The 26,584-nt window shown below is 43.6% G+C and overlaps 1 long non-coding RNA gene across 1 annotated transcript in view; it reads left to right on the plus strand.

The window, feature by feature from the left end:
- LOC136634531 (uncharacterized) overlaps window positions 1-25,434 on the plus strand; it is a 42,549-nt gene extending 17,115 nt beyond the window's left edge. The window contains exons 4-5 of the long non-coding RNA XR_010793300.1: window positions 20,846-21,144; window positions 23,832-25,434. This is a non-coding gene — a long non-coding RNA (uncharacterized lncRNA). The remainder of the gene's footprint in view (window positions 1-20,845; window positions 21,145-23,831) is intronic.
- The last annotated feature ends 1,150 nt before the right edge of the window (window positions 25,435-26,584 follow it).

Raw genomic sequence — 26,584 nt, forward strand, 5'->3', positions numbered from 1 at the left:
CACAAAAGCACATATATGGGTGGGAATGATTTAGCCAAAGATGTTCTTAGCACAGTCCTTGTGCGTGTCTACTCGAAAGTACGGCTCATTATGTTTAATGGGACTTACTCCCAGGAAAGTATGGATAGGATTGCAGCCCAAGTATCTTAAGAGATCTGTTTTGTGCAAAGCCCCTCCCCCCCCTTCTAAACTTGTTATATTGAGATTTACTTCCTTGTGAAATGTTTGGCATTTCCATGTCCATTAGTTTCTATTGAAATCTCATCTGGTTAAGAGGGTTAAGGATCACCTCCTTCCACCCCTCTCCATTTCTAGTGCACTATCTATGACATTTAGGGCACAGTCCTAACCAACTTTCCAGCATTGGCATAGCTGTGCCAGTGACCTGCAACCTGCAGGTGGGTGGGGGGCAGTCACAGAGGCCTCCCCCAGGTAAATAAAAGTGTGTTCCCTTACCTCAAGGTTGCCCTGCCCTTACCTTGGTGCTTGAAAGTTGGTTAGGATTGCACCCTCAAGTTCTTAGAGGCAGATTTAAAGGAGTATGAACGTAGCACATGAATATGTTGATGCCATGTGCATAAACTCTTTTTCTGTCTTTTATGACAGCAACTGAACTGGTGAGTCACCCCCAACCCTATCTCAGCTGGCATTCACACATGAAGGCATCTCATTCCTCTACGATGGTTGACTGTAGGCTCACCTAGTGAATGAATGTGCAGTCAAGCTCCCTTGAAATGCAGCTCTCAGGGATGTATGGTGGGTGAGGTCTTGCACTCTGCACATGGGTTGTGGGTGCTTGGATGCCTTGCAAGGCCGGCAGGGGCACTTTTCAAAGAACTCTGGTGGGGAGGCTCTGCCTCACCTGCCTCCCCACCCACCACACATACCTGCCAGGTCTAATTGATATCTGAAGGCAGAGAGAGATTCTTCACATTCATCAGGTATTTTGGTTGGCAACCTTCAGTCTCGAAAGACCATGGAATAAGCCTGCAGCACCCGGTATTGACAGCAACTGTTACCCCTGCACATGCCGGATCTCATCTGATCTTGGAAGCTAAGCAGGGTCAGGCCTGGTTAGTACTTGGATGGGAGACCGCCTGGGAATACTGGGTGCTATAGGCTTATATCATAGTCTTTCGAGACTGAAGGTTGCCAACCATTTTTCAGGTATTTTCATTTCAGAATTTTGTGACTTAGTGGTAAGATTTTTTTCTCTCTGACCATCCTGGGAATAGGTCCTTTCATACTGTAAGGACTGGATCCTTCCAATGTTGACTCTCAGATGAAGTCCCATTGTGTATTTCATTGGGGGGGGGGTCCATTCTTGTAGAAGAAGCCTCCTTTCTGCTGTTATTGGAGCTTAATTTCAGCCAGGTCTATCCAGAACTTAGCTTAAAAATCTTCTGTGCATGCATTCCCCCCCCCCACCCCAAGCCTTTCTATTTTTCAATTTTTATAGCACCCTCCCTCCAAGGAGCTCAGGGTTGCTGTGCATGGTCCTTTTCTTCACAACAACCCTTTGAGGTGGGTGAAGCTGAGAAAGAGCGAGTGGCCCATAGTCACCCAGGAAGCTTCATGCCCGAGCAAGGATTTGAACCTGGATCTTCCAAGTTAAGTTCAACTCCAGAACCACTACACCATCCTGGTTCTTCGTATTTGTGACTTCTTCGAGAGCACGTGGTAGGTGGTGTGGTGCAGAGATTACAGCTCTCCCCTCAAACCAGGAGGTCCTGGGTTCAAATTCCCATGCAGATTACTTTGGGCCAGTTGCTGCTATCTCCCAGTCGATCTCACAGGGTTGTTGTGAAGATAAAAAAAGGAACAGGGAGAGTAAAATTTACAGTCCTGTGCGCCTTGGATGAAGGATAAATAAATGAATGTTTCTTGTCACCTTTCCGAAACGGAGCAGGTATGTGTCTACCGGGTGTCCACCTGGGAAACCTTGAGATCTACCATGGAAGAAATGCATCATGACAAATGTCCATTAACCCTGCTAATTGGGCAAGAGGCACCTTTTAAAGTGGTGACCTCTTATATTTAACAGGGTGGGGGGGGGAAGGCAATTTCCCTCTTCACCCCTGCATTACATCTTTTCCAGTGGCTGTTGCTGGTATCTCATCTCCATTTATGGATTTGTTTTGCTGTGTAAACCACTTTGTGAACAACATTTTTTTCTTTAAAAAGTGGTGTGTATATATATATATATATATATATATATATATATATATATATATATATATATATATATATTAATGCACTAACAAATAAACAGCTCCCAAGTATTCCCAAGCCCTCAAGCAGACATATTTGGAACCATGGAGGGCTTCTGCAAACCTGTGTTGAGAATACTGAACTTCACTGGTTCAGAGCAGAACCCTAACGAGGAAAGGTTGAAGGAACTTGGGGGTGTTTCACCTGGAGAAGGTCCTCAAATACCTGAAGGGCTGCCATATGGAAGAAGGCATCTTAACTACCTCTGAGAGTAGAAACTAGATCCAGTAGGTCCAAACTGCAAGAGAGGCGATTCTGAATGGTCAAGAAATTCCTGATGGTCAGGGCAGTTTGGCAGTGGAACAGATTGCTAGTGGAGGGGGTGGATTCTGGAGAAGATGTTGAAGAAGGATTTCCTGCTATAGGCAGGGGTTAGACTAGATGACCTTTCCCTTGTGAGCAGGCACGGCTGAACCTCCTTGTCATCAATAAATTATATCTAATATAGTTTAAAATGTAACAATAAGTAATATTGTCAATGTAATAAGTGTTTTAACAACAATAAATGTTAAAAACAAGTAAAAAGTGTTTAAATTAACCACATGAAATCAGTATACAAGTGTTTTTAGCTTTTATTTTGTTACGTTCTACATTATTCTTGGATGTCCTATACTTTGGGGGGGGTGTCTTGTCCTCTTTTGCAGTTATGACATTTGGTCACCCTGAGAATCCGCAGGCCTTCAAGGCAAGCCCCTAGCAGCTAGCTCCCCACCCCAGGAGGTTGGTATTAACTCTCTTCCAGAATCCTTTGCAAATCCTGCAGGCCAGCCCATTCTGGCCTCCTTTGCAGCTTTCCTGGAAGGCCTTTAAAATTCTTTCCCAAATATAGCAACGCCAGAGAGCAGCTATACTCTGCCCCCCCCACGTTGCCCCCACTTCTGCGGTGTCTCATAAGTATACATGCAAAGATTCGGCGTCCTGAAATTATAAGCCTAGCAGTTCCCCCCACCCCACCCCAAGCCTGGATCCTGGGGTCACAAACTTCTGGCCAAGTTAGGGACTTAAATATTCCTATGTGCCTGTCAAGTTTATGACCTCAGTGAGCTCTTTCCACCACCCCATCACCAAAACACACAGATAGACACACACACATACACAACTGTATGTGGTCTTCTCAAGCATAGCCAGCTGTTGATACTCCAATTAATTGAGAAGCAGACCCCTTTTTCGTTCTTGTGTACACTTGAGAAAGAGTGGCCAAAGCTTCATCCTGACAACTGCCTGAACTCTAGAACATGTCATGGGGCAGTAAGCAATAAGGAAAGGGGGGGAGGAAGCCTCCCCCGCCATAGTTGTTGCATTTTATTTTTATTGTCCTCTCCAAAAGAGAGAAGAAACATCTCTTCCGGTTCTCCAAAGTCAGCAATGATTGAGAAGGGAGACCATCTTCTCACGTCAGATGTTCCAGAATTGCTCTAGATCAGTGGTTCCAAACTTTTTAGCACCGGGAACCACTTTTTAAAAGGACACTCTGTCAGGACCCAAGTAGGTTTACCAGACTTTAAAAAAAAAAGGAGATCTAGAAAGAAATCATATTTTATATAAAGTGATAATAACCAGAAGAATAAAAGATCCTCAAATGTTTATCTCCTTACATTTACACCTGCTTTCAAACTGCAGGAGCTGAGTTCTTTGCAAGGTAATTAGCAGCTACACTATCTGATTTTTGAATACCCTCAGGGCTTGAGGCAATTACTTAGCTGATCTTTCCACCATCCTTTGGTGACCCACACAAAAATCAGCTTGGGACCCACAGTTACCGCTGCTCTAGTTTTTAGAGAAGGAGTATGAGAAGTGTGGGCTGTTGTGTGTGTAAATAACAGTTACATTGCTGTATGACCTTGGTTTACAGCACTTTAAAAGTGCTTCTTAATATTGATATTATTACTGACAAAGCAAAGCAACACCTTGAGTGCAGTGCAAGCCTAATCCTTTTGCATATACCTACTCAGAAGAAGAACTCACCCCATTGAGTTCAATGGGACTAGAAAAATGTGTGTGACTAGAGAAGAATGTATAGGATTAACATCTAGAGAAGTGTATATGGGATTGTGTTGACCCCTTTGGTAAAAGTTCTTAGGGTTGTGTGGGCAAGAAGCAGTGCAGTGAATGAAACACGTTGATTGGCAGTGGTGCCTAGTGGTCTGGATCCCAGTCCTCACATAGTCATAGAGAATAAACTTCCTATTGTCTTTGGAGAAAAAGTTGGGGGGGGGAGAGTAAGGCTGCAATCCTATACAGGCTTACTTAGGAGTAGTCCTATTTAGATTCTGCTGGACTTACATGTGTAGACATGCGTGGGGTTGTACTGTCACAAGAGAACTGGTAAAACACACACACAGGCATCAGGAGAGAATGGCAGCCCAATCCTATGCATGTTTACTCAGAAGTAAGTCCCATTAGAGTCAATGGGGCTTACTCCCAGGAAAGTGTGGATAGGATTGGGCTGTGAGTCAGGAAATCTCTGGGCTGTGGATCTTTCCAGGGGCCCAAAAACCACCAGGTGGGCATAGGGAGGTCATAAGAGCTCTAGCCCTCAGCCCTGTACATGCTACAATGTAGAGACAATAATATTGACTTGACAGCAGGTAAATGTGCTTCCGACAGGGTGAAATAGCCTTTTGATCATTGCTTCAGAGTTACCAGCCTCGTGTTAATTGTTACTGGTTTCGGTTTCGACTGGGAACTGTGGAAAGTCGCCCCATTTCAATGAGAGTTATCAAGATGGATCAGATGGAGAATTTGGGAGATCTTTGGGAGATTGAGAGCCCAATCATCTGCAGGCAAGTCCCATTGTATTTAATGGGGCTTGCTCTCAAGATATATATCCTATGTATAGGAATAGAGCCTTATGCTTTTCTTTGGGGGGGGGGAACACCTGCTTAAGAGTTCGGAGTTAAATCCAATGGGCCCCATCCCCATGGAAGATCTCCTCGCACCAGTTCTTGAGACCAGAGCATCTTGTGCAGCTACTCTTTCCAACAGCAGATCTCATTCAGCTACCATTAACTAACCTTGGAACTGCTCCTATTAGGGGATTTCCCTCTGTTTTGGGCCCCCTGAAATCAGCTCCTCTGATTTCAAATGTGCAGTAGGATTCATTTTTTCCTGTAACTGATTTAAATTTAATCATCGGCCCTCCAATCATTTCTCCTCTGTAAGTGGAAAATCTATCTATCTATCTATCTATCTATCTATCTATCTATCTATCTATCTATCTATCTATCTATCTATCTATCTATCTATCTATCTATCTATCAGAAAGAAGGGGACTCACCTTAAGGCTGCAATCTTCTTATGGACTTTTCTGGGAGTAAGCCCCATTTGAACTCAATGGGAATTACTTCTGAGTAGATGTGCCTAGGATTGGACTATAAGAGTTGCCTCTACAACAAAACAGCAGGGAGATAAATATAGATTCTCTGTTGTTCCTTAGGTTGCATCCACTCTGTAAAGGATCCATACCCTATGACTTACTACCTATACAAGTATAGGATTAGGCTGCATGTGTCTAAAATAATTTTTACAGACTTGATTAAAAAGTGTGGGTAGGCTCCCATTGTTTAAAACTCTCTAACTTTTTGGCTTCCAGTGCAGACCCTAAAAAGACCCTCAGAAGACCCTCAGAATGTCTACTCTTTGACTGGGGAGGGGACACACTAGAGAATTTCCAAAAATGGGAGTAGAAGATTCAAGATAATCACCTGGAATGGGGGGGAGGGACTCGGTTCCACTTCAAGAGGCAAACCAGACACCAGCACTCCCAGTCAATATCCCTAAATCCTAAAGCTCTGGGACCAGAGTCAATAGGTCTGAATGGGTATTTTTCCTGACCTCAACTTACTCCAGAGTAACTCCTGTCCCATGGAATTTAGCCCTCCTGGCTTCAGTGGATGAACAGGTTGACTAAATGCCCCCTCCCTTCCTCCGGTTTTTTTGAGATCAAAGTGTCTGGAGGAGGGGAATTTAAAAGGAGCCTTCCCCCTCCAGTTTCTTACATTATAAACTTTAGAATTGTATGTGGGGTGAGGGAGGGCTCTGTGTTGAGATTGCATTTATAATTATTAATTATAATTATATTTATATAAATTATTTATATATTACATATTTATATATTATAATTATAATTAATTAATTAATATATAATTATAATTATATGTTATTAATTTGGTTTTGTGTATTTTTTAAAATTGTCTTTTGGTGGGGAGAGAGAGAGAGAGAGAGAGAGGTGCTTTAATATTTCTGAACCAATGTTGCATATATGCAACAGAAACCGAATGGGCAAGGCAAAAATGGGTTAAGTTAAATAAAATAGGCAACCAACCTGATCACAACTTGGAGGAAAGTTTGTCTAGGACTTTCTCTGTAATTAATGCCCAGGCTGTAACCCTATACAATTTTTTTTTCTTTTTCTGGGAGTAAGCCCCACTCAACTCAATGGGCCTTACTTTTGAGTAGATACACCTAAAATTGCATTGTGAGAGAAGTTCCCTTAGGAAGCAATCCCTGTTGCTCAAGAGTCCATCTCCTAAGCATCTCTACTCAGAAGTAAGTTCCATTAAAGTAAATGGGGCTTACTCCCAGGTAAGTGTGGCTAGGATTTCAGCCTCAGGCTACAATCCTATTCACACTTTCCTGGGAGTAAACTCCATTGAATATAATGGGACTTACCTCTGAATAGATAGAGATAGGATTGGGCTTTCAGTCAGTCAGGTTTAGTCCAACCTTGCTGAAATTCACAGTGGAGTTTAAGCAGAGATAGGACTGGATCATTGGGCACTTAAAAGCAATTAAAAATTAATACTGGAAAGAATAATACAATAATAATACAGGTATTTATATACCACCTTTCTTGCTCTTTATTCAAGACTTTATTCAAGGCGGTTTACATGGGCAGGCTATTTAAATCCCCATAGGGAAAGAAGCTGATTTAAGTGGTGTGTGTGTGTGTGTGTGTGTGTGTGTGTGTATCACTTTTTAAAATTTCAGTGTTCCTGATTACTGAGATTTAAATGAACACTCTAGGAGCCAAGGTGACAGCTATTAGTATTATTAATTGATCGTAATCAGTCTAATAATAATATTTTTTGAATAATTAGACTGTGATTAGGATTATTAATTTTATCATGGGTGGAAGGAGGCAACTTTCTAAGTGGGGGAAGAGGGTCAGGAGAGCTTAACAGCTGAGCTGGGCTCTTTTCCATGTACCCAGTACCCCCCTCTTTTCCTTATGCTCTTTTATGAGGCTTTCAGATGAAAGGATGGGGGGGCATCTGAAAGAGGGGGGTGAAAAAAGAAAGGCTGGGGAGAGAGGAGGAGAAACAGCAGCCTTGGAGCAGAACAGAATTAACTGGACTTCTGCAGCCCCTCCAAAAAAAAAAAAACATTTTTAAGGGTCTTTACAATGCCCACCACTTGCTTAATACCTCCCCAAGATTATTGCTTCATTTTTTATAAGCAGATCAAGGGGCTGTGTGGTTAACTGGGCAGGTTAAAAGGAGGGGGCCTTTGAGACCCTCCCCCTCACCTCAAATTTCAAGCTCCCCCTCCTCCAAGCCTAACTACAGAGATGGCATTGAAGGACAGGAAAGGGGTGGGGGGGCAGAGAGAGATGGGGGGAGGGAAATGAATGTCGATTTCCCTTTTAAGCGAGGTCTGGTTTCTAGTGATTAAATTTTTCCCTGTTGGGTATGGTGGACTTATGGACAACTGATGGAGAACATGCCACCATTCATTGGAGGCGCCAAGTGGGGGCCTCCAATGAAGGGACCCAGGCCTTTAATCCACAAGATGCTCTGGGGAGGGGGGAAGAGGGGGGGAAAGACACCCAGACCCTCCCCACAGTTCCCTACAGCTTGCTCCTATCTCACAGGGGAGGGGGGACCTCTCACCCATCCCCTCCCCTCATTTACCCAGCATTTCCGCCTCCAAGCCATAAACGTTCTGTGATTTACAGTGCATCCATGAACCTGCTTCAGTCAACAAGTGTTTGTTCCACTGGATCATTAAAACACACACAAGCTGGGGACCCCCAAACAGTTTTGCTGGGAGCACGCTTTTAATAAGCTCCAGGAATTAAAGATGGTCTTGAGAAGGAACACCCTGGCCAGGAGTGATGTCGCTAAACCAGGGGTTTCCAAACTTTTTAGCACTGGGGCCCACTTCTTCTTTTTTTAAAATGACCCTCTATCGCAGTGATTGTAAACCTTTTTTTGTCTCATGGCACACTGATAAGGTACTAAAATTGTCAAGGCACACGGTCAGTTTTTTGACAATTGACAAGGTGCACCATCCACCTTGGGGGCTCACAGCCCCCAATGGCCCTACTAATAAATGACCCTCTCCCAAATTCCCGCGGCACACCTGCAGGCCATTTGCGGCACACTAGTGTGTCATGGCACGGTGGTTGAAAATGGACCCACTTAGGTTTACCAAACTTGAAAAAAAAAGACTTGGTTTAATGGGAAAAGGAATAAAATTCCACCCAAATTTACCTGTTTACATGTCATCCCAAACTGAAGGACTTCCCAATCCATATTTGCTTTTCTCCTGTTTGAATCAAGAGGCCTTACACCTTTGCTTCTTGCTTTGAACCTGCTTTCAGTTCTGGAAGGCTGTAACCCAGAGAGACCCTCTCACCCACCCCCCACCTCCAACCACAGGCTATGTGCCTTTCATCTCCTGTCCTTTGCATATGTGCTTCTTATAGGGTGGGTCTTGAAGCTGGATTCTACCCAATTGCTCACCACTATGGTGAAATACATTGGACTGCAGCCGTTTGCACTGAGACGGGTGTGCAATGATTCCTTCTCCTCACCTTGCTCTCCCCCCCAAAAAAAATATCTGGCCATAGGCTTTCATCTTTCATTAAGATTTTGAGAGCAGTCATTGTTCTTTGTGTAGCTTTGTTTCATTGTTATGCTATCAATGTGTACTGCACTTCAAACAGAGTGGAAGGACTGATCCCTGTCCTGAGGGGGTTACAGGCTAAATATTTACTCATATTTTTTTTTTAGTCTACCCCGCTTTTCCTTTGGTGAACAAAACTCCCAAGGCGGCTTACAGAGTCTTCATAAAAACAACCATTAAAAAGTAATTTTAAAAAATTCAGTATACATAGTCAAACAGAGTGAAAGGACAGATCCCTGCCCCAAGGGGGTTACATTCTAGATATTTACTCATATATATATATATTTTAAGTCTACCTTACCATTCCCCTTGGTGAACAAAACTCCCAAGGCTGCTTACAGAGTCTTCATAAAAACAACCATTAAAAAATAATTTTAAAAAATTCAATATACATAGTCAAACAGAGTGAAAGGACAGATCCTTGTCCAAACAGAGTGAAAGGACAGATCCCTGCCCCAAGGGGGTTACATTCTAGATATTTACTCATATATATATATTTTTTAAGTCTGCCTTACCATTCCCCTTGGTGAACAAAACTCCCAAGGCGACTTACAGAGTCGTCATAAAAACAACCATTAAAAAATAATTTTAAAAAATTCAGAATACATAGTCAAGGACCAATATTGATGATCTTTTAAGAGTGATAATTTTAAGGTGACACAAGATGAGACAGCAGAGGAAGGGAATGGATGTAGGGGTAGAAAGGAGAAATGTGTGTGTGATACTGAAGCTCAGTTACTAACAACAGAGAAGGCATGGGAAAGAGGAACCCTCAACAGATACAACATTCTCTCCTCCACACTTACATTATCTTATCTTCAGCCTCCCTTGTCCCTTCTTGCTTTGAACCGATTCATCAGTTGGCCGGTAAAAATAGACCCGGCTGTGTATCTTATAAGGAAGATGATGTATCGGGGGTATTGGATGGAAGCAGTCCTATTCCCACCCATACAGTCCCCTTCCCCACAGACGTTATTTCAAGTTGGAAGGCTTTGAGGAGAGGCCCCGATTTGCAGCAAATCAGGGTAATAAATATTTGCACAGCATCTTCTGATTGTGCAAAGAGTATTATCTTGATGGAATCTTTTCAACAAGCTTGTAAAACAAGTTCACTTTCCCATTTTCTCTGTTTTTTTCCCCCCCTGATCCACACGTCCATCTTTGCCAATTTTCTGACCCAGCAGGATGTTGTTGTCTCAAGTCCTGCGTTCATGATGTTCTATCCCAAACAATCTGGACCCAATCCATCTGGACAATCTCCTGAACCTCCTCCCTGGGGTGAGTGAAACTAAGAGAGAATTTCAAAGGGAAAGTCTCATTAGTTGGTTCTGAATTTCCCATTAGCCAAAAATAAAAGAGTCCTGGAGCAGCTGTGACTGATATCATGGCCTGAGGAAGGGTGTAGGTTAGGCTCCAACTAGGAAAGATGTCACTCAGATTGTGTTGATACTGTAAAACTATTGACCAAGTTTATTATTGGCCATGATGGCTCCTTTGAAGGGCTCTGTAGCAGTGGTGTCACTAGGGTTTGTGTCACCCGGTGCAGAATGGCAGTGCGTCACACACACCCCCCATGCAGCGGGCAGGGCAACACCCCAGGTGGTGGGCGTGGTGATGTACCATCACTCCACCACCATTGGTTTTTTGGCTGTACCTTTTGATAGAACAAAGATAAAACACATTCTGCATGAAATTACGCACTGATTGATATATAACATGATGGTATTATTCTTCCAAATTATGATTTTAGTGATTTTGGTCACTAGTGGTGTCACCCCCCCCCCAAGGGTATCAACTTACTAACACCTTATTGCAGCAGTTCTCAAACTTTTAGCACTGGGACCCGCTTCTTAGAATGACAATCTGTCCAAGACCCACCAGAAGGATGTCATGGTGGAAGTGACATCATCAGGCAGATTAAAATAAATCAGTATAAATAATTAAAGTAAAACAGATAATTAAATAAGTAGAAGCCAGCCCTGGTCCACCAAGTGAATTTCCTCTGCAGCCTGCCTGCAATAACACCCCCACCCCTCCAAAACCAGTAAGGTTTTCAGCCCTACCCAGTCCCCAGATTAATTGAAGAACTTCTGTTTCAACCAGATCACTGTCAGGATCCACCTGGCTTTGCAAGTCTCAAAAAGGTTTGATCCTTTTTAGTGGGGGGGGGCGCCTTCTGGAGCACTTGTTTAGCTGCAGGTGCATAGGATCAGGACCCTTTTGGTAGCTTTGCACTCTCCTTCACCTGATCTTCCACACCAGCCAAGGCACGTTTGCTTACTGGCGAGTAAACCCGACTGTGAGGTTTAGTTTTGCTTTCCATAGGGCTCAATACATTCATCTGCTTGGAGGGAGGGACTTCCTTCTCAGGTGTTTTTGGGGGCTGCGTTCATCGGATCAGGACCATTCTGGTGTCGTTGGATTCCTCTCAGCCTGCCCTTTCCGGTTGACTAAGGCAAGTTCACCTACTTACAAGTAAATGTGCAATACGGCTCACTTTTACTTTCTATAGGGCTCCATGCATTTTTTCTCCTGTTTTTTGGCCATAACTTTTGATAGAAAGGAGATATTTCACCTGGGTTTTTTGCATTGCATTCCGCTCGAAATTCCACATCCAACAGTATATAATATGAGGGGGTTACTCCTAACCACTGCGATTTTAGCGTGTCACCCCCCCAGTGCATGTCACCCCCCCTGTGCGCATCACCCGGTGCAGACCGCACCCACCCACACCTTCCTAGCGATGCCACTGCTCTGTAGGAAGGAATTATCCCCTCTCTAAATACCACTTCCTTCCACAATCATTAGGGGGAGGCCTTCATTAAGGCCTTACTGATGGGCTGACCACTGTTGGAGACAGACTACTGGGCAACCCTTTTGTCCATCGAGCAGCCCTTATATTACATTGATGGTGGCAGTGATTACTTTAAGGTGCCCAGTCCTATCCAACTTTCTGACACTGATGCAGTCCCGAGGTAAGGGGACAAACATTGGTGCTGGAAAGTTGGATAGGATTGGGCCCTAAGTCACAGTTACACGAGTCAATGCCATTGAGCATGGTAAAACTGGTTTCTGAGAAAATGTGGCGTGGCTATCCTTACGTTATTCCTAAACAGAGAATCTCAAGTTGCAATCCAGAAAGCACAGGAAAAAAAAAAAAAAGACCTAGGGGCTAAAAGAGTGGATAGTTGCTAACTTAAATACACAGTTCAGTTTTTTTTATTCCTAGGAGAGAGACTTAATTCTCAGCAAACACGCATAAGTATTGCAATCAAATTTCCATATATAAACCTTTGCAGGTATGCACTGACGTGTACATCAAACACTTCCAGTCCTGTATGGCCAAGAGAGGGTAGGTCAGTGCCAGAGCACATAACTACTGGTCGAGGGTAGGGGACAAAATACCTGCATCAAACCTTAGAAAGACCCAATGGACCAAAGTTCTGATTCTATATAAACCAGCCTCATACATAATCTTCATCATCATTTTTCCTGATTGGATATCAGGAAAAAAAAATTCCTGACAGGTTCGGTAGTGGAAGAGCTTGTCAAGGGAGGTGGTAGATTCTCTCTCACTGGAGAGCTTCAAGCAGAGGCTCGAGGAGAACTTGCTGGAGGTGCTCTAGGAGAATTTCCTGCTATGGTTGGACTAGATATCCTTTTAGGTCCCTTCCAAATCTATAATTCTATGATTCTATCTGTGATTATTTTTTCCCCCTGAACTCTTGATCATAGGTGATTTTTCTCTTCTCTTAATGATATGATTGGCCAGATAACCATAGATCTTTACTGTAGAAACTTGGGTATATACATGTTTCATCACTGTGCATTTGAGGAGAGGCAATCGCAGAGCTATGAACCGATGCTTCTGAAAGCGTATAGATTTCTGAACAGATTGGGTCTGTTATGGGAAAAAGCAGGGAGGACCTGTTCACATGTGCAAACCATTTCTGGGTGATTCAGCTGCCTCAGTGAGGACTGCTCTTGTCTGTCCAAAAGGAGGGACGAAAGAAAGATAGAGGGATGAAATAAGGAAAGAAAGATGGGTAGGGTTGGAAGAAGGTCAGACCCTGAAATAAGAGTATTTAATATGTCCTGGGATTCTTCAGCGGGCATAGAGCTTTGCGGAACCAAAAGGCAACTCCCTGCCCCAAGGAGCTTGCAAATTCAAATTCTACATCTGAGGAAGGGAAGAACTGCTCAGTTTGTCTTAGTTTCTCATAGCTGTTTGTCCAAGAAAGAGCTGCTCTCTTGACTCCTGTGAGAGGCAAGGCAAGCAAAACTTCACACAGTTCTGCTTAGGGGTTGAATTATTAGGTTGCTCCAGCAGCCCTCCAAGGTCATTACAAGAGAGATCACTTTCATAAAAGGAAAAAGGGGACCTGGGGGTCTTCACCCCTTCTCTGGGTCTGGAGGGAAGGAGGAGAAGCCTTATCTCAGTGGGTTTTCCCCTTTAGGCTGCGATTGGGTGTTGATTGACACAATGTTTGGCAATCTGAGATTAGGCCTGCTATTCTGGTATCGATAACAGAGCTCTTTGTCCATTAAGTAATTGATTAGGGAAGGTGTGTGTGCGAGGTGCTGCGAAGGTGGTAGTGTTCAGGCTGGGAAAGGGGGAGTCTTCTATTTATTTTGCAGAGAAATGACTTCCAAGAGAGCCCGTTTCGGGGCTGGTGGTCTATTGATTGGTTACAGGGTGAGGGTCAGGAGAAGGGTTTGAGTGCGCCTCTCTTGGCCTGAATGGGTGATCAAGAAGTTGGCTTGTGAGAAAAAGTGCGGTGGACACTAGAGGTGGTTCTCGGAGAACCTGCTATGAAGTTGGAGCCAAGCATTGACCAACCGATTCATGTGGGTTCCCCTTCTGCAGAAACTTTCAGCATTGAGGCAATATTTTTGGCACCTAAAAAAGTTTTAAAGACTCCATGGAATAGAGGCCGCCTTGAATTTCTTTGGGAACAAAGTTGCACAGGGGCAAAATGGGGTGTGGGGCCCGATCCAGCGTTTGCTTGTTCAACAGTTGATAACACTGTGTTTGGAAGGGCTTACTCTGAAATAAGCCTCCATAAGATTGCAGTGTTCTTGAAATAAATACCCCATCTCTGACTCACTCCATCGCTTGAGCTGGGCCATGTTTTCACAGCATGCCACACGATATTCCTAAATCTTGGCTGTGCAGTCCTTACGTCCTGTTGTATCCCTGTAGCAGGGGTGCTAAAGAGTTCTGATTACAGGCCATCAAGATTAGCAAGAATTTGCACCCCAAATAATAAATTGATCAGTTTTTCTGGGAGCGGGGGCATACTGAATGCTTCTTCCCCCCCCCCCAAAAAAAAATCAGGCTCATAAAAGGTAAATTAGGCATATTACATTTCCTTCTGAAAGGTTAGCTTTCTACATGCAGGGAGTCCAGCCTACCCCATTGTTCCTTCTACCTGTCTAGGCCCAAAGTGTCTTGCTCCCTAGAAGAGCTGTTCATGTATCCAGATGAGGCTGCAATTCTAAACACACTTACCTGGGAGTAAGCCTTCCCCCCCCCAATGCAATGCACTTACTTCTGAGTAGACATGCCTAGATGCTTGGTTGCTCTCAAAATTCATGGGGTGGGTGAATTTTCTAGTTTCATTTAGACCCTTGATTAAGTCTGAAATGTTGCAACTTCAAGGCTCTAGATCTCCCCTTTCGGGTGAGTCACTGCAAGCCAGGAAAGAGCAGATCCAAAAATATTTGGCACAGAGTTTGGCCTGACATATGGAGAAGGTCCAGGAACCTTCTCTCTTTTTGGGGGAAAGAATGTAAAACCTCTCTGCATTAGTACAATCTCCCCATTCTGGAAGGCTGTTGCTGTTTGCATTTCAATTTCCTACAGTCCTTGGATGGTGGGGGAGATTAATGGGCTGCAGGAAGAGGGCAGAGGAGAAGAAGCCCAACATATATATTAAATGGGATTTTCGGCTAAGAAAAATAAAAGCACCTGAAGCAGTCATTTCTTGAAAATTGTGTCCACCTGTGAATCTAGAGAACAAGGCCTGAGAACGAATGGACCCAAACTTTCATGGCAAAACTACTCATTCTTTTTTTTTTTTTTTAAAGGGGGGTTTGGGGGTATGGGGTAAGCGTGAGACAGAAGAACTAGACTGTCAATGTCTCTGTGGAGCATCTTGATCACTTTCAGAGCAAGGGATGACTTCCAACTTGGAGAAAAAAGAAATATCCAAAGCTGAATTTGAACCCGGCACCAAATTATCAGTGGGGGGGGGGGGGGGAGAGAAGATGAAACTATGACCCTGAGCTAGCTCCGGGTAGTGTGCTCGCACCAATCAATCTATAGGGACGCACCCCATTGTCCTGTGGAAAGAATCAAACCTATGAAGTGACTTTTAATGGGATGCGAGCAAGGGCTGTTTACTCGAAAGTAAATTCCAACAGCTCCAGTGAGTGGGGCTGACTCCTCAGTGGAGTTGACTCTCTAGTCATTTAGTGTGGGATTGTGTCTCTTCTAAGGACAGACTTGAAGGGGCATTAAGCCTATGCATGTCTGCTCAGAAGTAAATCCCATTGTGTGACTTGGGGCTTGCTCCCAGCGAAGTGTCTATAGGATTGCAACCGTTTGTGGATGGAATTTGGCTATGTTAGAGAAAATTGCTCCTGGATTATATATATTTGGGTAGGGGGACACAGCATATCTCAGAGGTGCAGCTAAATTCGAGGTAGGGGGGAGGAAAGTGAATGGTCTTGATTCTCTAAAGTGAAATGAGGGTGTCAGTTAATGTGAATGATTCAGTTAAATGGAATTAATTTCAACTCAACTCAACAAACCTTTACTAGGCATAAGGGAATTAATTTGAATTTTGAATTAATTTGAATGAATTGAATGAATGTGAATAAGTTCCAACCCAAAAGGCTGCTGTTGTCTTACTTCCAAGGACAACCCAGAGTTCTGAACCCAAACCCCCTACATCTGCAGTGTAAAGCTGCCATGGAGTAAGCCCTATGAAGCTCATTATTTACACGCTGGATCAGGCTGCCTGGCTCTCAAAAGGTGTAATTGTCAAATGCATCTTAGAAACCCCACTTTTCCCCTACCCCAACTGACCAGCCCCAAGACATTTTGTTAAGGATTCTTGGAGGAGAAGGAAGGATATAGCCTCTCTGAATGTCCAGTGTATATTTATCTCTTTGAAGTGACTTTCAATTAAACTTATTTTTTGTTTAAATTCCCAGTGTGTGTGTGTGTGTGTGTGTGTGTGTGTGTGTGTTTTGGGGGGGAGAACACACATTTGGGTAACCATATCAATTAAACAGCATAATCCTGTGAGTTTCAGTGATTAATTAGTGAGTTTCAGGCAGTTTTATTAGTGAGTTTAATTACTGAGTTTCAGGCAGAAAAACAGAGGCTGGAACAGAGGTCTTCTCCCCCACTTCCAATATTCACTCCTCCTTTTCTTAGCTGTGTAGGCTGGGATCCTGAACACACTTACTAGCGAGGAAACCTCCCCAAGACAATGGGACTCACTTCTGAGTAAACATCTCTATAGGGCGGCATTGTGGATTCCGTATAAAAGAAAGAAAACAAAAATAATGCATCTTTGGCTACCACTGGAGGACCTCTCCCACTTGATGATGGTTCAGTAGCTCCTAGCATGTATTTGAATACCTAGAAGGGGGGGTAATTAAATTAAATTCGTCAGCTATGGTTTTAAATTCCACATTTTACAGGAGAGTCCAATCCTGAATCCAAGGCATCTTTGCAGAGAGCAAACTCTCTTCTCTCTGAATTAGTGATTTATTCTCTCTTACTTTATTAGTTGTTTGTGCTTATTTATCTATTTAACCCTTCAAAAATTCAGCAAGAGTGATTCAGTGGCTTTCCACTGATGGGAGGCGATGTGGGTTTGACTTATTCGCTTTAACACCATTCTTTGAGCATGGCTCTTGGTTCCTATTTGATGGGTGGGATTCCTGACCAACTCCAAATAAAGTTTACACCTTGCCCTGCTACCAGTGAGTGCCATAGATTCAGCTAAGCCAGGCATCCAAATGGGGTCTAATCTCTCGGTGCTTCCCAATCCTAAGGGTGTCCACTTGGAGGTAAGCCCCAATAAGTTTAATGGGGCTGACTTCCAGATAACTGCATAGGCTGTAGCATCTGTTTTGCCACCCCTCTGTCCTTCCTGGTGTATGCGTGTGAAAGAAACCACAGCCAAATAATTCTGTGAAGGATCAAGGTTATTCTGTGGCACAATCTCGTACTCCTGTATTTGCGCCATTACCATGAAATGAGTCCGGCTAAGTACAGAAGAACAATCCCACTAAAACCCTAGATATTCTAATAAGGCTTCGGTACAGAATAAATATCCATTCTTGCAACCCGATCACCCGAAGGGGAGGAAAAATGTCCCATTGATTTCAATGACATTTAATTGCAAGTCAATTTCAACTCTGTGGTCAATTGCAAATGTTTGATCCAAGTACCCCTACCTGGAGATGAATTTCAAATTGATTCAGATATATTTTCTAACCATCATGCATCTCTCTATCTCTCCACTTGGTATTATAAGATAGTTGAATTGACATCAGTGAGAATTGTTTCTCTTGAAATGTGAATGGAAGGGAATCCATATTATTATTATTATTATTATTATTATTATTATTATTATTATTATATAATAATAATAATAATAATAATAATAATGGTATTTATATAATGGTAGTTTATACTTTTATATATTAAAAGTTCACAAAGTTGTTTGTGAACCACTTTGTAACTAACCTTACTGATTTTTTTGTTTCTTTTGGGGGGAATATAATTATGAAGTAATACTGTCCAATCATCTACAACTCCCAGAAGCAGTGACCCAGAGTTGTGTTTGATTTTTGTTACCTAGGGTCCTCACTCCGTTTGGAGTTTCGTGCATGCATGTGTCAAAAAATAAGTAAATAGGAGAAAAGTCTTTTAGGAAAGTTGTCCGCTCTACAAACTGGGACGCTGATGTGGAAGAGTGTTTAGATATTTTTTTTTTTAAATGTATGTGGGTGTTTAATATACATATTACATCCATGGGTGTTTATTTCAATGAAAACAGCAGTTCAATCCTATATGTTTACTTGGGAGTAAGTCCCATAGGGCCTGCCCTTGAAAATAAGTCCCTCCAGACTGCAACCTGAGTTTATGTATGTTTTCCCCAACAGTGAGCTGCACTAGGTCTATCGCCTAGATAAGCGTGTAGGATTAGAAAATAAATCTATTTGAACCTACAACGGGGTTAGCAATCGTGCCAAATAATGGTTTCTATTTTAGCCAGTGGGGTCTTCTCCAGAGCAAATGCTTTGAGAACTATTTGTTCTCTGTTTACGAAGGAGTGCATCTCGAGGCTTATTTGCAGAGAAATGTTAAAAAGCCTGTAGCGTTATCTTCCATGCACTGATCTTGGAATAAGTTTCATTGAATCAATTGGGGCTTACTTCGAGAAAACCAAAAGGGTTGCAGTGTTTTGTTGTACAGTAATTTCTTTATCTATTTTAGCATCATGGGAATTTCATGTTGGATATATGCTTGGTCCAGTTCTGGCTGTTTACCCAAAAGTACAAGGAGTATATAATAAAAAAATAAAAATATAAATTCAATTTGTCTTCCCCCTAATGCACTGGTCCAATCTCTGTGGACTAAAGGAAGTTGTCGATTTTACCTGAAACTGGAATTTAGTTTAAATTGAGGTGAAGAAGAGAGAGAGAGAAAAAAAAAAATAAAGTTAATAAATTATCCCCTTCCCTCTCTTAAACAGAAGGGATCTATCTGGGATATGTGTGTAAATAATTTAGTTCAGATTCAGGAAGGACATTCCTATTTATTTGGTTTTGTTTTTGAGAGTCACAAACCGTCCCTGGAAGTTAAAAAGTCCGCTCGATGCATACGCTCCAGCATACATATGGAGTCTATATAAATAATATCATATATCTGAAATTAAAGCGCAGCATCTCCCTTCCCCCCATCCTAGCAAACCAAATTCCAAAATGTGTCCTCGTCCCCCAAACCCACTGTTTAGGATTCCAGCTGGGCTTGATTCAGGTCCTCAACAGTTGACAGGGACTGGAACCAAAACTCTGGGCACTGGAGCCCCAAAAGAGGTCCGGGAACAAATGGGGAGACCCTGAAAGGTTGAACCTGGGAGAAGAGAGAAGGGGGACTCTGTCTGTCTGTCTTTCTTACCTCCAAGCTAGTTTCTGAAGTGTCCTCTTCCAATCTTCTGGGGAAAGACTGAGCAGCTTCCTTCCTATTTTTGTTCCTCAAATACCCCCCCCCCTTTTTCTACCCTCCCTGTAATTCCTGTAGGGGAATCATAGGAGTGCTATATGGCTCTATATCACTGGAAAGGATGCACAATTTCAGGCCATCTCTCTCTCTCTCTCTCTCTCTCTCTCTCTCTCTCTCTCTCTCTCTCTCTCTGTATGTGTTAAGAGAAAGAGAGAGAGAGAGAATGCAATAAAATAAAGTAAAATAGCCTGGACCTTGGCAGCAAATTACTAAGGGGAAAGGGGGGGAAAAAAAGAGAGAGAGAGACAAGAGAAAGGAAAAAAAAATGGACTATGTAGTAAAATAATCAGAATCCCCGATATTATGGAATCTGCAAAAAAGTTTTTTGTTTTTTTTTTTTTTTAAGCCATCAGGAGTGGTCTGGCCTCCTCTATCCACACACAAAAGAAACAGACGCTGATTTTAGTGGGCCATTTTTTTTTCCCTTCAAAGTAAAGAAGGAAGGAAGGAAGGAAGGAAGGGTGGGAAGATGGAAGAAGGAAGGAAGGAAGGAAGGAAGGAAGAAAGAAAGAAAGAAAGAAAGAAAGAAAGAAAGAAAGAAAGAAAGAAAGAAGAAAGGAAAGAAAGAAAGAAAGAAAGAAAGAAAGAAGGGAGGGGTGGAAGAAGAAAGAAAGAAAAGAAAGAAAGAAAGAAAGAAAGAAAGAAAGAAAGAAAGAAAGAAAGAAGAAAGAAAGAAGGGAGGGGTGGAAGAAAGAAAGAAAGAAAGAAAGAAAGAGAAGAAAGAAAGAAAGAAAGAAAGAAAGAAAGAAAGAAGGGAGGGTGGGAAGAAGAAAGGAAAGAAAGAAAGAGAAGAAAGAAAGAAAGAAAGAAAGAAAGAAAGAAAGAAAGAAAGAAAGAAAGAAGGGAGGGTGGGAAGAAAGAAAGAAAGAAAGAAAGAAAGAAAGAAAGAAAGAAAGAAAGAAAGAAGAAGAAAAAGGAGGGAAGGAGGGAAGGAGGGAGGGGAAAAGAAGGAAAGAGATAGGGGAAAGAGAGAGAAGGGGTGAAGAAAAAGAACGGAGGAGATAAGAAAGAGAAGGGGTGAAAGAAAGAAGGAGAGAGAGAAAAGGGGGAAAGAAGGAAGGAAGGTCCGGCACTGCTCCTTCTGTCTAGCGGGACGGCCAATGTGCCTGGGCATCTCTCCCTGCATCTCCCCAGCCCTTTGCTTCCCTTGTCCATCGCAGCGCCCCCCCGCCACTGCGCCCCCTCCCTTTCCCAGGCAGCATTCTTTTGCATTGCACCCAGCAAAGAAGGTTGGGGGGGGGGGAGAGAGAGAGAGGAAGACTTGACTGATGGGGCTTGGAGAAGAGCCCCCAAGGAGCTCGCACTGAAGCCTGGGCAGAGCTGCGTGTGCACTGACGTCTCCGTGTCTCATAGGTGCAGGGGCTGCTGAGATGGGAGCGATGGCCCCCGAACCCTCTTGGATTTTATTGGAGCATGGCTGGTCATAAAGGGGAATATTGAATGTGTCGGAGGGACCACTGAGCGCTGCTCCATCGCTGGGAGCCTGTCTAGATCCTGTCTGGACCTGAGATCTCCCTCTCCTTCTTCTTCTTCCTCCCCCCACCCACCCAAAACCAGATCGAAGCTGCTTTGGGTCTCCTCCTACCTGGGCAAGGACACAAAATCCAGTGGCAACATCTTCTGCTCCTCATCAGGGTCTTGGGAAGCCAGAGGTGAGATGATTAGGCTGGCAAGCTTGCAAAGGGTCTGTTGTAAAGTGGGGGGGGGGGATCATTTGTGGCTTGCATGTGTTTCCAGAATGGGGGGGGGGGGTATGGGATTTTCTGCACAGTTAAATAACATAAAATAAAATCCCCTGGCCCGATCCTGAGCAGGCGTCCCATTGATGTCCCACCAAGGGGGTGAGATCCAGGCAAGTGTTTCAGTTCTAGTGAAATCAGTGGCTTAGGGGTGGGGGGGGAAGAGGTAGTTCACTTGGACTGAACTGGGCCCAATCCTTTGTGTGCAATGCCGTGACCCCCCCCCCAAATCTGTGAATGCAGCCCCCCACCCCCTTCGCACAGCTGACTGGTTTGTGCTGAACATTCACACGTGCGGGTTGGAATGGTCCTGACCTGGGTGTTTGTTGGGAGGGGGGCAGCTGGTGAGAACATCAAGCTGGCTTCCATTTTTCCCCATCATGCCTGTGTGTGTGTGTGTGTGTGTGTGTGTGTGTGTGTGTGTGTGTGTGCAAGAGCAATAGGCTAACTTTTTTTTCCCCACCACACACACATACACTTTATCCTACCCTCACTCAAATGGCAAACTTTTAGACACATCTATCTATCTATCTATCTATCTATCTATCTATCTATCTATCTATCTATCTATCTATCTATCTATCTATCTATCTGATCCAACTTGGAAAGACCCACAAAAGTTAGAGGGCTCCTTCTGAGATGAAAGAGGCAAGAAGGACACAGTAGGAGACAAGAATTGAGCTCACAGTTTGTACCCAGAGAAAGTTCTGCAGAAGCAATGGAGTTGCATTCATAATAATAATGGTCATAATAGACATTGCAATACCCGGTGACAGTAGAATAGAAGATAAAGGAACTGGAGAAAACCACCAAGTCTAAAGACTGCAAGTAGACACTGAGAGAACTGTAGCACAAGAAAGCTGGAGTAATACCAATTGTCTTAGGGGCCTTGGGTGCTATCCTGAAACACCTAGAAAAGCACTTGAACCCCATCAGGATGAGCACAAACGAAATCCCAGCCTAATCCTATCCACACTTTCCTGGGAGTAAGCCCCATTGACTCTAATGGGACTTACTTCTGAGTAGACATGCGTAGGATCGGGCTCTAAGTCAGTTACAAAAGGGCCACCTTACTAGGAAGGTGCATATACCACGGCAATATTTGTAACACAACGTAAAAACAAAACAAAAAAATAGTTGCCTGGCCTAGGTCCTTGGGAAGGACTCGATAGATGGAGATATACAAAATTGAGTCAAAAATGACAAGACTGTGTGAAAATAGATGATGATGATGATGATGATAAATAAATAGTGACCATTCTCCTCACATTGATTAGAGGACAAGTTTCCCAAGGATGGAAAAGAAGAAGGGGTGTTGCTTACTTACAAATGTAGATTTGTGAACGTTAAACCTTTGAAAAATAGGGAGAGAAAAAGATTGTTGTTCCTATCTTGGAATGAAACCCCTCTCCGTTCAGTTGTGTATATAGTCTCGGTTGTGTATATAGCCTTGTGGCAAAATGCATGAAGTCCAAAATTGGAGTCTCAGGCCCTTCCCAAATGCCTGAAATTTTACTATTTACTAAGTAGATCCTCCAACCCCCCACTCCCCACGCACTGCGCACACTTCAACCAGTGGTGATTTTCCAAAACAGCCCGACTCTCAGATTAGCAGGCCAAATTCAGCCTAAATATAGATTATGTGTTATCTCTGTTCGGGCCTTAGACCAGCATGTAAAGAATAAATGGGATACTGTGGGTCTGTGTCTCTACCCGGATCGCCACCCTGCGTGTGTTTCCAGGAGAGGGACTGGATTTTGTGCAAGCAAAAAAAAAAAAAAATCACTGGGTTGATCCAGCTTGATCTGGATCTCAATGGCCACTTCCAGAAGGGTAACCTCTTAAAAAAATTTTTAAGACCCTAAAATAATTATTAAAATAATTATTATTATTATGAGATTTTTGCACAGTCAGGTAGGTGTAATTGACTGGTTTGTTTTTTCCAGAAACAGTCCTTGCCAAGGATCTGGGATGCCTGGTTTTAATCCTATGTTGATATTATAAATACTAAAATTATTAATTATTATTATGAGATGTTTGCACAGGTATTATTATTATTATTTATTAAAGGATCCTCCCTCAATCTTTTCTTCCATGCATAGCCCACCGCATGCCTACTCAGAAGTAATCCCCAGGTTAGAGCATAGAGCAGCTTCATTCTATGACAGAAGAATGATATAGAGACCTATAACCTCTTCAAGATGGAACAAGTTTATTTCAAGACTGGCTTTCTCCTGGTCAGTTACAGGCACAGGACATTAAGTTGTGTATATAGTCTTGTTGTCTCGGTTGGGTATATAGCCTTCTTGTGGAAAAATAATTCCCCTAGTGCCATAGGGAGAGTGCATGGGTTGTATTTATGAGGTGTGCAGGACAACAGGACATCACAAGGAGTGTGAAAATATATTTATGCACTAAGGAGTGTCATGCACAGATGTGGTCTATAATCTGGAAACATCTAAGAAGGAAGACTGGGAATGTGGATATGCTTCCTCGGGAGTCAGCCCCATTGAACACAGGTGGGTTTACTTCTGAGTAAACATGCATAGGCTTGTGCTGTAAAAGACTAAAGTGTGTTTAAATTTCTTGGTATGGATCAGGAGGTCTCAGAAGTGCATGGAAACCCTGGTGTGTGTTGCCACATGTTGGATTTCTTGCCCTGCGTGTATCAAGAAAGTGGTCACATAGAAACACTGCAGGCTCCTTCTACACCCCCCCTCCCCCATCAAAACCACTCAGAAAGAATTTGAAGTCGGTGTGCCTCCTGGCCAAGTCCAAGTCCTGGCCAGTCAAAATGTTCTGGCCCAATGCAATTTGGTAAGTCTTACTGGACTCTGTTCCCACCACCCTCCTTGAAAATCGATCCAGAGTAGATCATGGCTTGCCCATACCCCCCAAGGGAAAATTAAAACTGGGGGGGGGGCCACAGGCTTTGGGAGGTTGAAAGGCCGAGAAGGAAGGCAATCAAGGTCCCAGTAAAAGCCTAGGCATGTCTACTCAGAAGTAAGTCCCATTGAGGTGTCCCAAGTATGTCTAGGATGGCATCTAAACTGGATCTAAATAGCCACTTCCAGAAGGGTAACCTCTAAAAAAAACCCTTAAAAATATCATCATCATCACCACCCAATTTTTGTTCAGTCATGTTGTTTTTGACTGGATTTTGTATATATCCACCTATCGAGTCCTTCCCAAGGACATAGGCCAGGCAGCTATTTTTTGTTTTTTTTATGTTATTGCGTTACAAATATTGCCATAGTATATGTGCTGTTCCTAGTAAGCCGGCCTTATTTATTATTATTATTATTATTATTATTATTATTATTATTATTATTATTATTAGACGAGGGTGGCAACAGACAACTCTCTTGCCTGCCTACTTTGGAAGTAAGTCCCGGTGGGCTTACTCCCTGGTAAGTGTGTGCAGGATCGCAGCCCAAGAGAGCTCAAGAATGATCTGTGATCCCAAACCTGATCAGCAAAGAAATCCCTCCAGCCCATCGAGCTGGAGCCCATTCAGGTTCCAGGGAGATTTTTTTTTTTTGACCTATTCAACTTTACCCTTCCAAAATAATTCTTTCTTTGGGGTGAAAAGAAAAGAAAAGAAAAGGCAGAGAATCGACCCACACATATATATATATATTTAAACTAAACCACACATCCTCTGCCCTCCTTGACGGTTTGATTATTTTGAGTGTAGTGGCTTCTCAGAGGTTTTGTATATATTTCCACCCCAAGCATTCCTTTGGCTTTTGTGAAGGTGTGGTGGCAACATTGAGGAGGAGGACAGATCTGGAAGAGGGCTCCTTTACAAAATTAGATGTCACTGAGAAGGTTTTTGGAAGCAAAAGCAAAGTATTTTCCTGGAGAAAGAGGACTGGAGAGGGTCTTTTGCTTTCTTCCCTGCCTAGAAGGGGAAACAAAAGTGCCTGATACAAGGCCAGGCATGTCCTACTCAGAAGTAAGTCCCATTCTGTTCAACTGGGACTTGTTGCCAGGTAAGTTGTATATATAGAATTGTAACCTGAGTCGGTTTCCAAACAGTTCCCACCTGCCCATATGAGGCTGCCATCCGATTCCCATTTTGCTGGAGTAAGCCCCACTGACTATAATGGGACTTATTTCTGAGTAGACATGCGTAGGATTGGGCTCTAAGGCGGCAATCCTATTCCCACTTTTCCAGGCGGAAGCCCTGTGGACTACAATGGGACTATTTTATCTTTTACTTCTGAGTAGACACCCCTAGGATTGGGCTCTAAGGCAGTAATCCTAGTCCCACTTTCCTAGGATAAATCCCATTAACTGTAACGGGACTTGCTTCTGAGTAGACATGCCTAGGCTTGTGCTCTAAGGCTGCTTACCCTCGTCACACTTCTAAGAGTAAGCCCCATTGACTGCTATGGGATTTAGTTCTGAGTAGACAGGCCTAGGATTGGGCTCTAAGGCAGCAATCCTATTCCCACTTTCCTAGGAGTAAGCCCCACTGACTATAATGGGACTTATTTTTGAGTAGACATGCCTAGGATTGGGCTCCAGGGCTGTAATTCTACTCCCATTTTCCTAGGGGTAAGCCCTATTGACTGGAACGGGTCTTACTTCCGAGTAGACATGCCTAGGATTGGGCTCCAGGGCTGTAAGTCTACTCCCATTTTCCTAGGGGTAAGCCCTATTGACTGGAACGGGTCTTACTTCCGAGTAGACATGCCTAGGATTGGGCCTCCAGGGCTGTAATTCTACTCCCATTTTCCTAGGGGTAAGCCCTATTGACTGGAACGGGTCTTACTTCCGAGTAGACGTGCCTAGGATTGGGCCCTGTGTTTTCCTGCGTTGCGTGGTAGCGATCCGGGGCTAAGGAGGGAGGAAGGGGGGGGGTCCACCTTCGGTGTATGGTTTGTGTTAGGGCAGCCAAGAGGTCTCTCCCCCCCCTTCTTTCTTGAAGGGAGGGGGAGAGGAGAAAGAAAAATTCAAAGCTGGAGAAATTTTTTGTGTTGGAAAAAGATGGATAGAAGCAGAAGGGGGGGTGGGTGGGTGGGAGAGAGGAGGGGGAGATGAGGAAGAGGAGGGGGAAAGATGAAGGGGGGAGAGGAAGTGGGGCTTCTGACGAGTGTCTTTGTGCCTTGTTTTGCCTACTGGAAAAATAGGCTGGAAAAATGAGAGGAGGAGGAAGAGGAGAGAGTGAGGAAGGGAGGGGGCGAGAGAGAGACACCCAGAGACAGCCTCTCGTTGCCTCGTCGAAGCTGGTTGGCCAGCCGGAGCCTCAGACGCCCAGCTGCCTTCTCCTCCGCGCACTCGACTGGAGACAGGGCTGGCTGGCTTCGCTGCCCCCCGCTCCACCCCGGGTTAAGACGGAGCGCAC

This window comes from Tiliqua scincoides, chromosome 14 (genome assembly GCF_035046505.1).
Source record: "Tiliqua scincoides isolate rTilSci1 chromosome 14, rTilSci1.hap2, whole genome shotgun sequence".
Lineage (NCBI taxonomy): Eukaryota > Metazoa > Chordata > Lepidosauria > Squamata > Scincidae > Tiliqua > Tiliqua scincoides.